General features: G+C 37.9%; 1 protein-coding gene across 2 annotated transcripts in view; it reads right to left on the bottom strand.

The window, feature by feature from the left end:
* The window catches only part of LOC150100738 (beta-galactosidase-like), a 381,618-nt gene that overhangs the window by 354,994 nt on the left and 13,205 nt on the right, over positions 1–13,419 (bottom strand). Inside the window, exon 1 of one of the 2 annotated variants that reach the window (XM_090401982.1) lies at positions 6,424–7,203. The exons of the other annotated variant lie outside the window; for it this stretch is intronic. The gene's annotated coding sequence lies outside the window, so the exon portion shown is untranslated. Of the gene's footprint in view, positions 1–6,423; positions 7,204–13,419 lie in introns of those variants that run through there. 2 annotated transcript variants of the gene reach the window in all.

The following is a 13,419-nucleotide window of genomic DNA, read 5'->3' as shown; positions in this document are numbered from 1 at the left end:
TCTCTATGATTAAGCATATTCATATAATAACATAGTTACATAACTTACACAGATTCTCACCATTCCTCTAATCATAATTGAATTTCCCTGAATCTCTGTATCAGGTCTCATACCAATAAATAATTTCTCCAGAATCCCGATTCTTCCAAAATCTTTCTATGACTTTTGTTTTAGTTAATTTTACACAACCTGGATTTATAAAATTTTTCTAAATATTCTCTAAGAGCATATACTGATTTATTGGCCATGAACTTTCTATGTGGACTGCTTCTTTAACTTCCTGTTTCTGTCACAGAGTCTTTATTTTTATACTTGCTGACAATATCATTACATGCTTCCTTGAATAAATCAATAGTTCTTCTTCTTCTTCGTTTTTTCAAACTCTCCTCCTTGTCTCAAATAATGTTATCATTATTATTATTTGACACCTCCATGGAGTCCAAAGACTCATCGAGGGAGAGTGTGCCAACAGCAACGAACAATTGGTCCCCTTCCAACTACTAACCGTGCTCAAAATTACTTAACTGAGCCATTAATAGCAGAGGCTCTACGAATCGACCAACCTTTGCAATGTTTTTATACTTCAGTCTACAGTTCATATCTTGAAGTTGATCAATTTTGATTCCTCTTCAAAATTTAGAAACACATTTTTTTTTTTGGTGATACTCAATTTTATTCTGCTAAACAGTAGCTTGTACCCACATCCTAGTTCAAATCCTCTGTACAATTGGGTCATGGATGTAAGAATTCTCTTATTTAGATTTTATTAAATGTGTATTCCCCCCCCCCCCAATAGATGAATTTATGAGCATTTGTATGGTAGTACATCATATTAGTAATGAATAATCCATGTTCTGAACATTAATCTAAGAAGTACTACCACTATTGTTAGTTCTGTTCTGTCCTCCAAATTTTCCCAATACACTTCTATGTTTCTGTGATTCATTCCCTATTCGTCTTAAACATTTAGTCTCCAATATATTAGCTATCCTCTCAAATGACTCCAAAAGTCCTACTGCTACCCTTCATAGGAGACATATGCATACTTGGCATCAGTGGTCAAATTTTCAATTTTGAAATCTGTTCACATCACTCTATTTGAAACATTCTAGTTAAAATTTATCTATATGTATAAAGAAGACAACTTTCTTGAATGAGGAAGATATAACTACAACTTCCTTTTTCTAGAATTCTTCAGGGACAAATGTCTTAGGCAACATGTAACAGAGGGAACAAGAGGTTCGAGAGTTTTGGATTTGGTTATAGCATCAGAAGAGATGATAATAACTGAGATGACATCTCTTCCACCAGTTGGAGAGAGTGACCATATGGTTTTGACTTGGAAAATGAATAGACATGCGGAAGTATCAAAGAGACAGGAATGTATGTGGAATTATAAAGCAGGTGATTATAATAGTCTTAGATGTCAACTTGGGGAAGTTTCGTGGAGGGAGGAATTGGAAGGACGGGATATCATTAGTGCTTGGGAAATTGTGAAGGAATATTTGTTAGCAGCAATGGTAAGGTGTATTCCACGAGTGAAGAAGAGGACACAATTAGGAGTAAAGTGGATGACAAACAATATTAAACAGGAGCTACATGCGAAAAAGAGGCTATGGAAGAGATATAAGGAGACAGGTGAAGAGAAGATGCATGAAAAATATAAGACACAGGCTAGAAGAGTGACTAGTATGGTAAGGAAGGCAAAACTGGAATATGAGAAAAGATTGGCTCTTAGATCCAAGGAAAATCCTAAGGAATTTTTTAGCTATGTGGCCAGTAGGAGGAGAAATGACTGTGGAAGAATGACATTATGGGATAAAAATGGGAATAGAGTGACTGATGCAGAGGATATAGTGAAATTGTTCAATGAACACTTTCTTGGATAATTTCATCCTGGAGGAGTCAATTTGAATACTAGAGGGATGGAGCAGGTTCGAGGTTTAGAGGTGCAGGAGGAGAGCATGTTCCACATACTGAGTACTCTGGATGTTAGTAAAGCTGTAGGACTGGATGGTATTTCATCACGAGTTTTGAGAGAATGTGCTAAGGAACTGACAGTGCCCTTGACCTGGCTTTTTCAATGAAAGTGGCTGCGGGAAAGGTGCCCATGGAATGGAAGGAAGGTTTGCATAGGGGAGGTAGCAGACTGGAAGTGTCTAATTATAGGCCAGTTTGTGTGTCATGAGTAGTTAGTAAGATCTTGGAGAAAGTAGTGAGGGACCATATACAGCATTGGGCAGATGAGGGTAATGTTATCAGTGAGAGTCAGCATGGATTTGTGCAGAGGCGCTCCTTTTTTAGCAATATGCTAGCCTTTTATGATAAAGTTACAAGAGCATTAGATGAGGGAAAGGCATATACTGCCATTTTCCTAGACTTAGCAAATGCATTTGACAGGGTGCCACATGATAAGCTGATATTCAAGTTGCAGCACATGGGTCTGGATGTCAGATTGGTCAACTGGATTGGCTGTCCGATAGGTATCAGAGAGTTGTATATGGTGGAGCAATATCAAAGAGGCAGAAGGTTACAAGTGGGGTTCCACAGGGCTCAGTACTGGGACCTACATTGTTTAACCTTTATATCAATGACATTGTCTGTGGATTGCAAGGGGATATAGGGTTGTTTGCTGATGATGCGAAGCTGGGAAGGGTTATTAGTAATAGTGCAGATGTGGTACCCCTGCAAGAGGATTTCAATAAGCTAGATAAATGGGCAAATGAATGGGGGTCAGTTTAATGCAGCAAAATCTAAGGACTTGAGGTTTGGGACACATCAATGGGATGCTGCATATTCTATGGGAGGAGTTAAACTGGAGGAAGTAGGAGAGACAAGAGATCTGGGTTTGATGAGTGATAGAAACCTGAAATTTAGGGGACATATTGCAAAGGTAGTGAAGGTAATGCAGAGGATTGCTACAATAATGAGAAGGACACTGACCCACAGAGATAAAATAGTTATCATTCTGTTGTATAAGACTCTGATCAGACCACACTTAGACTGTTGTTCTCAGATCTGGTCCCCCAGGATTTGAAGGGGATAAATTAACTGTGGAAAGGGTACAAAGGCGGATGACAAAGATGGTGTCGGGACTGTACAATGTTAGTTATGAGGATCGGCTGAGGGAGTGTGAGCTGCAGAGTTTGGTGGATAGAAGAAGGAGGAGTGATATGATTGAGACTTTTAAACTGTTGAGCAGTGGTTACAGGGTTGACATTAGGGAGTTCTTTCGCTTGGTTGAACAGCGGGAAGGAGTCATGATAAGGGGCCATCCCTGGAAGTTACGAAAACTGTGAGAAAGAGGATGAGGAGGAGTGGTTTCTTTGCATGGAGGGTGGTTGAACCATGGAATGCATTGCCTGATGGAGTGGTGAGAGCAAGAATGGTCAATGCATTTAAGGAGTGGTATGATAGACTTTGTGTTTCCTAGGAGGGACCTCCCTCGATGAGTCTTGATAGACTAGTGTTTCTTAGAAAGGACCTCCCACGATGAGTCTTTTGACTACATGTAAGCCTAAATAATAATAATAATAATAATCCAGCATCTGAATAAATCACCTTATTATTTTGAAGTGACTCACTTGTTCTGATTTTCTTAGTCTCAGAAACACCAATTATATTGACGTGGTATTTTTGTAATTCGAGTGTTAATGTTGCTTCTTTTTTTTAGTACTGATTCTAATACTGTATTTATATACCAAATCCTGTAGATTAGATAGCATCCACTCTTAAAAATTCAAGATGCCAAGAAATTATATTCTTGGTTTCATCCTTTATCCAAGTGAAAGCAAACAAAGTTTGCACGTGAAGTCACTTCATGACTGGGCTACTTGTATATAGAAGCTAATGACTTGACATCAATTGCCTTTATATCCTATAATGCAAAGCACATTTCCTTACAGATATGTATAATGATAAGGGCTACTATCCAGATCAGTTTTGACCTTTACTGAGGTCTCATCAGTGGCAGCCAATGAATGGAAGCAGAAGAAAAGATAGTGTAGGCTTGGAATTACTCTGTGTGTGTGTATATATGTGTGTGTGTATATGTGTGTGTGTGTGTGTGTGTGTGTGTGTGTGTGTGTGTGTGTGTGTGTGTGTGTGTGTGTGTGTGTGTGTGTGTGTGTGTGTGTGTGTGCGCGCGCAGTGGCCAGCTGCTACTGCATTTAGTTTTATAGATTGGAAGGAATGGAGAGATGTTAAACATAAGTTTAGTGAACAGCCAAACTCATGGAGTTTTGCTGTTTGTCAAAGAACAGCCGAGAAGTGATACCAAGGTTGAAGTAATACAGAATTCATATTTCCATATACAAGTAGCCAAAAGGTGTCAAACTAAAATACTCTGGACTTGTATAAAAGATGTAACTAATATAGTTTCTTGACATCTTTAATTTATAGTATAACCAAGTGAAAAAATCTTTCAGTATTCACTCTTGGTCAACAAATTTGGTGACCCATCCCAAATATGGTAATAATAATAATAATTGAATATACAGGACATATTTAGGATTTGTACAGATCAAATCAAGTCTTTTAGAAGTTATGTACTCCTATAGAGGAGTTGCTCAGAAAAAACTAGTCTTTCAGAATGAAGTAGGATACCATATTTTGGAGGCCACATGTATGAGTTGTTAAAATTAAATAAAGCATCTTCAGCCACTTATGGTAATTCTGTATAGACTTTTTTTTTTCTCCTCCACTGATCTCAATACAGAATGTGTGGTAACTAATATATTTCAGAATTTCTACATATCACTGTAATGCTTTCTATACATAATACTAATATTTTATTATTATCAGACCTAATAATACTTGGGGAGATCCTATGGTGTATGTGTGTATGTTGCTGAAAAATAAAGGATTTTCAGCCAGTAAGGAAAATACACCATGTTTCATATGTAGCTTCCAAAACAATGTGGTCCCTCAAGCAAATACTCAGATTTGCATATTGCATAAATCCCAAATCTGTCCAGCACATTAAATTAGTGTTATAATTTAATGTGCTGGACAATTTTGATGCCTCACCTCTAAAATAGAGGTGAGGCATCAAATTTGTTGACAGAGCAGAGGGCATCTCTGATCTCTAATCTAGACTACAGGTTTAAATGCCACTGTGGCATGGATATTTATGAATATCTTTAAACAGCAGATGATTTCTGTTGGCTAATGTGAAGACATCATCCTGCTTACTAACCACAGAACCAGCCTTAATGTGTATACATGTCAATAATTATATGGATGTGAAGTGTCCATCGAGGTTAATATAATATTTGAATGCTATTGAAATAACATAGATACAAAGCTTATATATTTTTATATATTTTTTCATCTGTGAGGCTATTAGGGTGGTTAAAGATCTGGAATGGCTTCGAAAGAAAGTTCTATGAATATCTTTACACAGCAGATGATTTCTGTTGGCTAATGTGAAGACACTATCCTGCTTATTAACCACTGAACCAGCCTTAATGTATATACATGTCAATAATTACATGGATGTGAAGTGTCCATTGACGTTAATATAATATTTGAATACTATTGAAATAATGTAGATACAAAGCTTATATTTTTTTTTTATATATATTTTTTCATCTGTGAAGCTGTTGGAGTGGTTAAAGATGTGGAATGGCTTCAAAAGAAAGTTCTATGTTTAGTCTCCAGAGTGAGGTTCCTAGATTATCAAATCCATATCACATTTACAATACAAAATTGACAGGAAAACACAGGCTTTCTGTTTCCATTTCAGTCGTTTGTTTACACATAACATAGTGAGTGGCCATTCATCAAACTTCATTCCTTCCAATCTATAAAACCAGATGCAGTACCAGCTGGCCACTACATATATATACACACACAGTAATTCCAAACCTACTATATCTTTTCTTCTGCTTCCATTCATCGGGAATGCTTTCTTCACTCTAGTTTTCCTAAAGAGCTATGAACTACTGTTCTTCAAATAGAATAACAAAGGCTGCTGCAAGTTCCATGATTTTTCATGTGTGGTGGGACTGTATTACAAAAAGCTTGTATAAAGTATAAAAGAATAGAATGTGCATATTTGTGGCTTATTTCATCAAGCAAACTTGGACATGTACAATGAAATAATCCAAATTTTTCACTGCACAAATTTACATATGTAGTATTGCAAATAGAAAACAATGGGGGGACCCCCCCCCCCTTCCAAGTACCTTGCTAGGATGAGGAAATGCTTTTATGATTCTTTATATGTATTTTGTATATATTCCAACCAAACATTGGGAGATGCAAAATTTTCTTTTTTTCATTCTGCCACTGATCAATGTATACAGAAATAGGCAGTTAATTAAATCTCATATCTAACTTGTGGCATGTAAATTCCTTAAGATAATACTGAATGAACTGGGCAAAACTTCAAATAAGCTTTTCATTTGATATTTAACGTACCTGATTTTTTTTTTTTTTTAAATTACTGGATATTAACGTGGACTTGAATGTGCAACGAAGGCAGTATCAATATACATGCAACACCAAATTTTACAAAACTGAGCGAAGTACTTCGGAAAAGTATTTTTAGTTTTTGAGTACGCCATTATTGGAATAGTTAATAATGCGATTGTGTAAGCGGCTAGTGTAAAACTGTAACAGTGTTTTAAATTACGTGATGCTATTGGAAGAAAGAAAGGATTATCGTTTTGTGACGAATGGTATCAATGGGATGAGGTGGGTGCTAAAATGCAAACACGATATATATTAGTTTCATCTTTTCTGACACTTGTATTTCTAATGCAACCTTATGACACGCGAATCTGCATAAGGCAATGGCCACTCCAGGAACAAATTCTCCGTTTTTCTACTTAAAAACTCAATAAATGTGCGTTTAATGCGAATTTAATTGGATTTCTCACAGCCTCGACTGCGGGTTAAGTTTATCATTATTTCTAGACATTCATATCCGATTCTACCAAAGATATACCAAATTGAAATACTAATTAGAAATAAAATAACACGTGGGACACATTTCACTTCACTTGTAGTTTCATAGGCCACATGGATATTGCTAATATCAAAATAATGCTCATAATTCTAGTGCACAGAGATGTAAAAAAAGAATCATTTTTGTTCAAGAAGAAAATAAAAATGTCATTAAGGTTTGAACCATATGAACTTGTTGACATCTTTCCAGTATTACAAAACTGAACTTCGCTCGGTTTGTATCAGTTCAGTTATGTATTACAAAACTGAACGGACGAAGTTGTTTTGTAATACATAACTGAACGAAGTGTAATTAAATGCGTTAAAAGATTTATTTATTTTAACGATTAACATTACTGACAGGATGAGTGAAGCACTAGTGCTTTTCATATTCCCCTTTATCTGTACTGAGAGTTGTTTGGGAATGGGAGGTTTGTGAGCAGTTAAGCTCGCCCTCTGAGGGCAGTTGTGTTAGCTATGATCAGTTGAGAGAAGAATAGCCTTCGGTCTTTTGTGTTTGTTGTAATCACTCTCATTGTAATTGACAGCTTGTAGAAAGGATGAAATGTATGGAAAGCCGATTTCTCGGCGAATCTGTGAATTTCTGATGAACCACGGTGCATCCAGAATCATCCTAAGGCATTTGTTTTGGATTCTCTGCAATTTCGAAATATTTGATCTTGAAATGTGACTCCATTCTGGTGAGGCGTAGGTAATGACTGGACGTATTACCATCCGGTAAAGAAGCAATTTATTTTGCTCTTGCGGTTGATCAATGGGTAGAGCTGTGCTATTACTTTGGAAGATTTGGAGCCAATGAGATTGATGTGCTTGTTAAAAAGGAGTTTCTTATCCATTAATACCCCAAGATATTTGGTCTCTGATTGCCATGAGATCTTATGACCAGAGAGCAGGATGTATTCTTTATTGCAGACCTTTCTTCTTGAAAACAACATGGCTGAGCTTTTGAGGGGGTTCACTTGAATCCTCCAGTTGGTAAACCAGTTTGCTAGCTCATTGATAATTCCTTGGAGTCTAGTGATTGTTAGGCGAGGGCTGAGCGATCTAGCTAGAATAGCGGTGTGATCGGCATAAAGGGCCGTAGTAGTTGTTCTTGAATTGAGAGGAATATCTGCCATGTAAGTTGTGAAAAGTATTGGGGCCAGAAGAGAACCCTGAGGTAGAGGTACTCCCACCAGAATTTTGCGCCTTGATGACACAATTCCGTTGAGTGTTACTTGCATGCATCTTTCATTAATATATGAATATATGAGTTTCACTATTTTAATTGGGATATTGTTTTCAATTAGTTTGAAGATAAGGCCTTGATGCCAGATCTTATCAAAAGCCTTGGCAACATCCAAAAATACAGCAGCAGTGTGAAGGTGCCAGTTAAAACCATGAGTGATATATTCTGTTAGTCAGTGAATTTGTTGCACCATGTTGTGAGTTTTGCGAAACCTAAATTGCTCATTTGGGATTATTTTCTGTTTGTCCACTGCTGATTGTAGTCTTGATAGGATGACCTCTTCTATTACTTTGCCAAGACAGGAAAGAAGACTGATGGGCCTGTAGCTTTGGGGAAGTTGTGGTTATTACCAGGCTTTTTCAGAGGTATAATGTCCGCCATCTTCCAATCCGTGGGAAAGTACTCGAATCTTAAAATGGAATTTGTAATATTAACTAGATGAATTATGGCTTTCCATGGAAGTAGCTTTATTATTCTATTGGTAATACCATCAGGGCCAGGGACCTTTTTATTCTTCAGATGGGAAATAATATTTATTATTTCTGTTGGAGATGTGGGGGTTATGGTTTCTGAATTATCCTTAGGCTGTCTTAGTGCATTTCTAACTTTACGATGAACTTTGTAAATAAGATTGATATTTAAGTTTACATAAGATGGCTGCATTGATTTTCCAGATTGTCAATTAGGGTTTCTACTTTTTCTTCATCTGAATGTGCAATTCCAAGATCGGTCTTCAAAGGGGGAAGTGGTTGTTTTTAGTACGAAGAGATTTTACAAACTTCCACATGGAGTTATCTTCTAGGTTGATTTCCCTGAGTTTGGATTCCCATTTGGAATTCCCGTACTTCTAGAAGGCTTCTCGAACCAGTCTGTTCAGGTTGTTTAAGGTTGTTTTGTCCTGCGGGGCTCTGATGTTGTGATATCGCTTCCTGGCTTTATTTTTGGCCCTAACCAGGTCCATTATCTCTTCTGGAATCAAGTTGGGAGCGTGGAAGAACAGTGGTTTGAGTGACTGATGCTATTGCTGTGTTGATTTGTCTAGTTAAATTGCTTACAGCTTGGTCTATTTCTTCTTTTTTACGAATGACAGGGGGTGGACCGATGTGGACTGGGAGAACCTTAGAGAGCTTGTCCCATGGTAAGAAAGAATGATGGGGAGAGAGCTGATCTTGAAGTCCTAACCTGAGAAGGATGGGATTGTGATCTGAGTTAAGCTCTTCTAATGTCTCCAGCTGGTATTGATATTTAATGTTTCTGAGGATAACTATGTCTAATACATCAGAACTTCCTGATGGGCTGTAGTGGGTGGGCTCAGTGGGTCCAGCTACTATTGATGAGTTGAGTAACGTGTAGTTGAATAAGGTACGGCCTTTGGAGTTGATTGACGAACTGAACCAGGTCATATGTTTGGAGTTTAGGTCTCCTGCTATAATTATGGAATCCGTGGAGCCGAGGATGGAGTCTACATCTGATGTCAATAGTGGAATGCTGGGAGGATTTTACGCTGCGTAGATTTTGAGTTTGCCTGCATTATTAGTGTGCACCTCCACACCTGTCACCTCAAGGTTTAGAGTTTGGAGGTTGGTCAGTGAGTTGTGGCTTAAATAATTTTTAATAAAAATAGTTGTGCTGCCTCCACTAGAGTTATGTCTGTCTGTCCTTTATAAAATATAACCTCTTAGTTTTGGGTTGTTTGATGGTCTGGGGTGGGATTCACCGATCAAGATTATGTCTGGATTTTATCTTTTTGCGAATTCTTGCCGCTCGAGAATTTTATTTGTTAAGCCATTGGCATTCCATGCTGTTATCATGAGAGAATTTGGTTTAATTTTTTAAACATTATAGAGAGCTCTTAATATGGATTAGGTTTCTAGATAGAATCTCTTTCTGAAAGATGGTGTGCTTGCTTTGCTAAATTCATGCAGCAAAGTGATTTCAAAAAACCTCATCACTTGCAAAGTGATTGCAAGTGATGAAGTTAAAGCTGATGTGAGATTAGAGCTTGTTCGCTCTTGCGATGAAGGAGTCTGGGTTCTTACCGCTTCCACATATGATTTGGACATGGATGAAGGTTGAGTGCCTTCCTGTGTTGCCGAATGAGGTATTATGATCTGGAGGACGACCTGTTTCGTTGTTTGTGTCATTGCTCAGAGGAGCGTGGTTCGTGCTTGTTGATCCACAGTTTTTTGGATGGAAAAGGCATCCCTTGTAAATAGAGGGATGTGGTCCTCTATAATTGGCACAGCAGGCAGGTGTTCATCAATCTGGGCTTGGTGCAGGAGTTAGTTTGGTGACCCTCACCGCATTTTAGGCATCTGTAGGCAGCTCTGCGCAGTTTTTGGGCATGCCCGAACCTCTGGCATCTGTGGCACTGCCCTGCCGATACCTTCTTCCTTAGAGGTTCGGTTGTAATTTTAAGCTTACAAATGTCGGTAACTTCATAGATTCTTTTTTGTGTGTTGGAGATTTCGACCAACACCAGTGGCATTGGTGTTTTATCTGACCTCAACATTCTACTGACTTTGATTGGGGTCACTCCTTGATTGATGAGGTCAGCTGTGATCTCATCAGTTGTGATGTCCTCAGCCACTCCTCTAAAAACTACTTTTAAGTTCTTGCTTGCTAGCGCAAAGGTGTGGAAGGGCAATTTAGAGTTGTCCAGCATTTTCGTCATCATGCGATAATCTGTGACAGTGGTAAGGTGAATCTTTATTAGTATTTCTTGTCCAGGAGAAATTGATATTTTGTTCTCCTAGGATCTTGAGACTGAGGTCCATTTATCTTTATCTCGAAGGATAACTGGAGGGACCTTTCCTTTTCTATCTTGGGTGATCTGATTTTGGTGACTTGTTACATCATCTTCCATTCCACCTTCCGATGTTCTGCGTCTTTTATTAGATTGTTCCTCCTGTGAACAATCGAACTGTCGGGGAGTCTTTGTAGGTGGAACAGGTGTAATGTCCTCTTCGATGTCCAAATCATCATCTTCAGTGTCATTTACTAGAGTGAAGAGATTCAAGCAACCAGGATAATCCGTTTCAAATTTTTTTAGGATGAATTTGAGAATGTCAAGTGACATATCTTTGTTTAACTGTTGAATGGCGTCCTTGATATCTTTTACAATCTCCATCCTTGTGTACAATGAGGAATGATTCCGATGTCTTATTCCTGACGATCTAGGAGGGTGATCTATTGACAAATCCCTCAGACTCACGCAAGAGTCTACCAGCTAAGCAATGTGTAATCACAAAAATAGACAAAAGGAAGAAAGCTTACCTGTAAATATATCATTCGGAAGTCCCAACCATTATATACAGCATAGAACGTTTACCTCTATATATCATTTCATCTTAACTATTAACTACTCTATAGCAACAAGTATCACCAACCACAATCAACCTTCAGCATACAATCCGAATTCTAATCTCAGGATTTATTTATGTTATACCTCTTTGGATTTATAACCACAAGATGAAGGCGCTTGTTTGCTGTAATTACAGCAAACAAAGTATTGAAAGATTACAGCAAAGTGCTGTAATCTTTCAATACATAACAGTGTAACTACATAAATATCCATTTGATTTCTGTACGATTAATAATAACCCTAGGATTATTATCCACCACCCCAAGACTAATCCTCTCCACTCACTAACTCCGTCTTCTTCCCGGTCCTTAGCATAATTTCCCGCTCCCTTCCCTCGCCCCAGGCTTGATTACTGAAGCGATCACTTTTCAAGAACTATGATACATACAGCCCATTTACTTTCGACTGGCCTTCATCGAGAATTATATTTACTTTTAATATAAATCTTGAACTATTTATATTAGAGCATATAAATAATATATAAATAAATCCGATAGAGCCTTTTGTTCACGAAGGTAGTAGGCCAAGCACTTTAACTTCTAAAAAGTTAAGGCTAGGTTAAGGAGTAGCAGGAATCCACCCTTCTCTCATCACTGATCGTGAACTCGAGGTTATCAATGATCCAAGACTTGCAGGAGAAAGATTAATTACAACAAACAAGCGCCTTCATCTCGTGGTTATAACATAAATAAATCCTTTAACGCATTTAATTACTGAAAAGAAGAATACAGTCAATCCCCCGTTTTCAAGCCTACACTGACAGTAAGCGCAAGCAATAAATGAAGGCTTTTCAAGAGAGAGAGAGAGAGAGAGAGAGTACAACAGAAAAGTGCCACCCCATCGTCTTCCGGAACCCTAATACTAGTATTATTGTTTGTAATAGTGTACTAAAGTGGTCTGAAAAATTCTCGGCCTCGACCATAGATGGCAACACTATTGGCAAGATTTTTATTCAGTTGGTACATCTGTCGTAAGCATCCGTGTGAAATTGCAAGTCATTTTATCAAGTAGTTTGATTTATACAGCTATCTGAAGCAAAAGTGTTGTTTGCATCACTTGAACTGGATAAAATTGAGTATCGTGCAGTTATAAAATTCTTTGTAAAAGAAGGTTTAACGCCAAACGAAATTCATTCGACGTTCATAAACGTTTATGGGCACTCTTCTCCTTCGTTTTCGACAATTGAGAAATGGGCTGCAGAGTTTGAAAGTGGCCGCACGAGCATTGAAGATGATCCAAGTGAAGGATGTCCAAAAAGTGTAACAATACCAAAAATCATTGATCAAGTGCACGATATGGTATTGGATGATCGTCGAGTCAAAGAGCGCGAAATTGCTGAGACTATAGGCATTTCAAAAGAACGCATAGGATATATTTTGCATGAAGAATTGCAAATGAAAACGCTTTGCGCAAGATGGGTGCCGCGCTTGTTCACAGCAGATCAAAAACGCTTTTGCATGAAAATCTCTGAGCAGTGCTTGGAGTGTTTTAACAAGAATAAAAGTGATTTTGTGGGTCGATTTATTACTATAAATGAGACTTGGATTCGCCATTATACACTATAACCCAAACAACAGACAAAACAATGGACAGAAGCCGGTTGTTCAGCGCCAAAGAAGACAAATTCGGTTCCGTCAGTAGGAAATCATGGTCATGGCATCGGTGTTTTGGGATGCTAAAGGCATTTTGTTTATTAATTATCTTGAAAAGGGTAAATCAATAACCGAGGAATATTATTCCGATCTTTTAACCAGACTAGAGGGAAAAATTCGTGAGAAAAGACCAGGTTTGCAGAAGAAAAAAATCATCTTTCATCAGGACAATGCACCTGCCCACAAAGGTGTTTTGGCAATGG

This window comes from Typopeltis vanoorti, chromosome 12 (genome assembly GCF_054136105.1).
Source record: "Typopeltis vanoorti isolate ZY-2024b chromosome 12, IOZ_Tvanoo_1.0, whole genome shotgun sequence".
NCBI lineage: Eukaryota > Metazoa > Arthropoda > Arachnida > Uropygi > Thelyphonidae > Typopeltis > Typopeltis vanoorti.
Note: the sequence above shows the minus strand (reverse complement) of the source record. Positions and strands in the feature narration are given on the sequence as shown.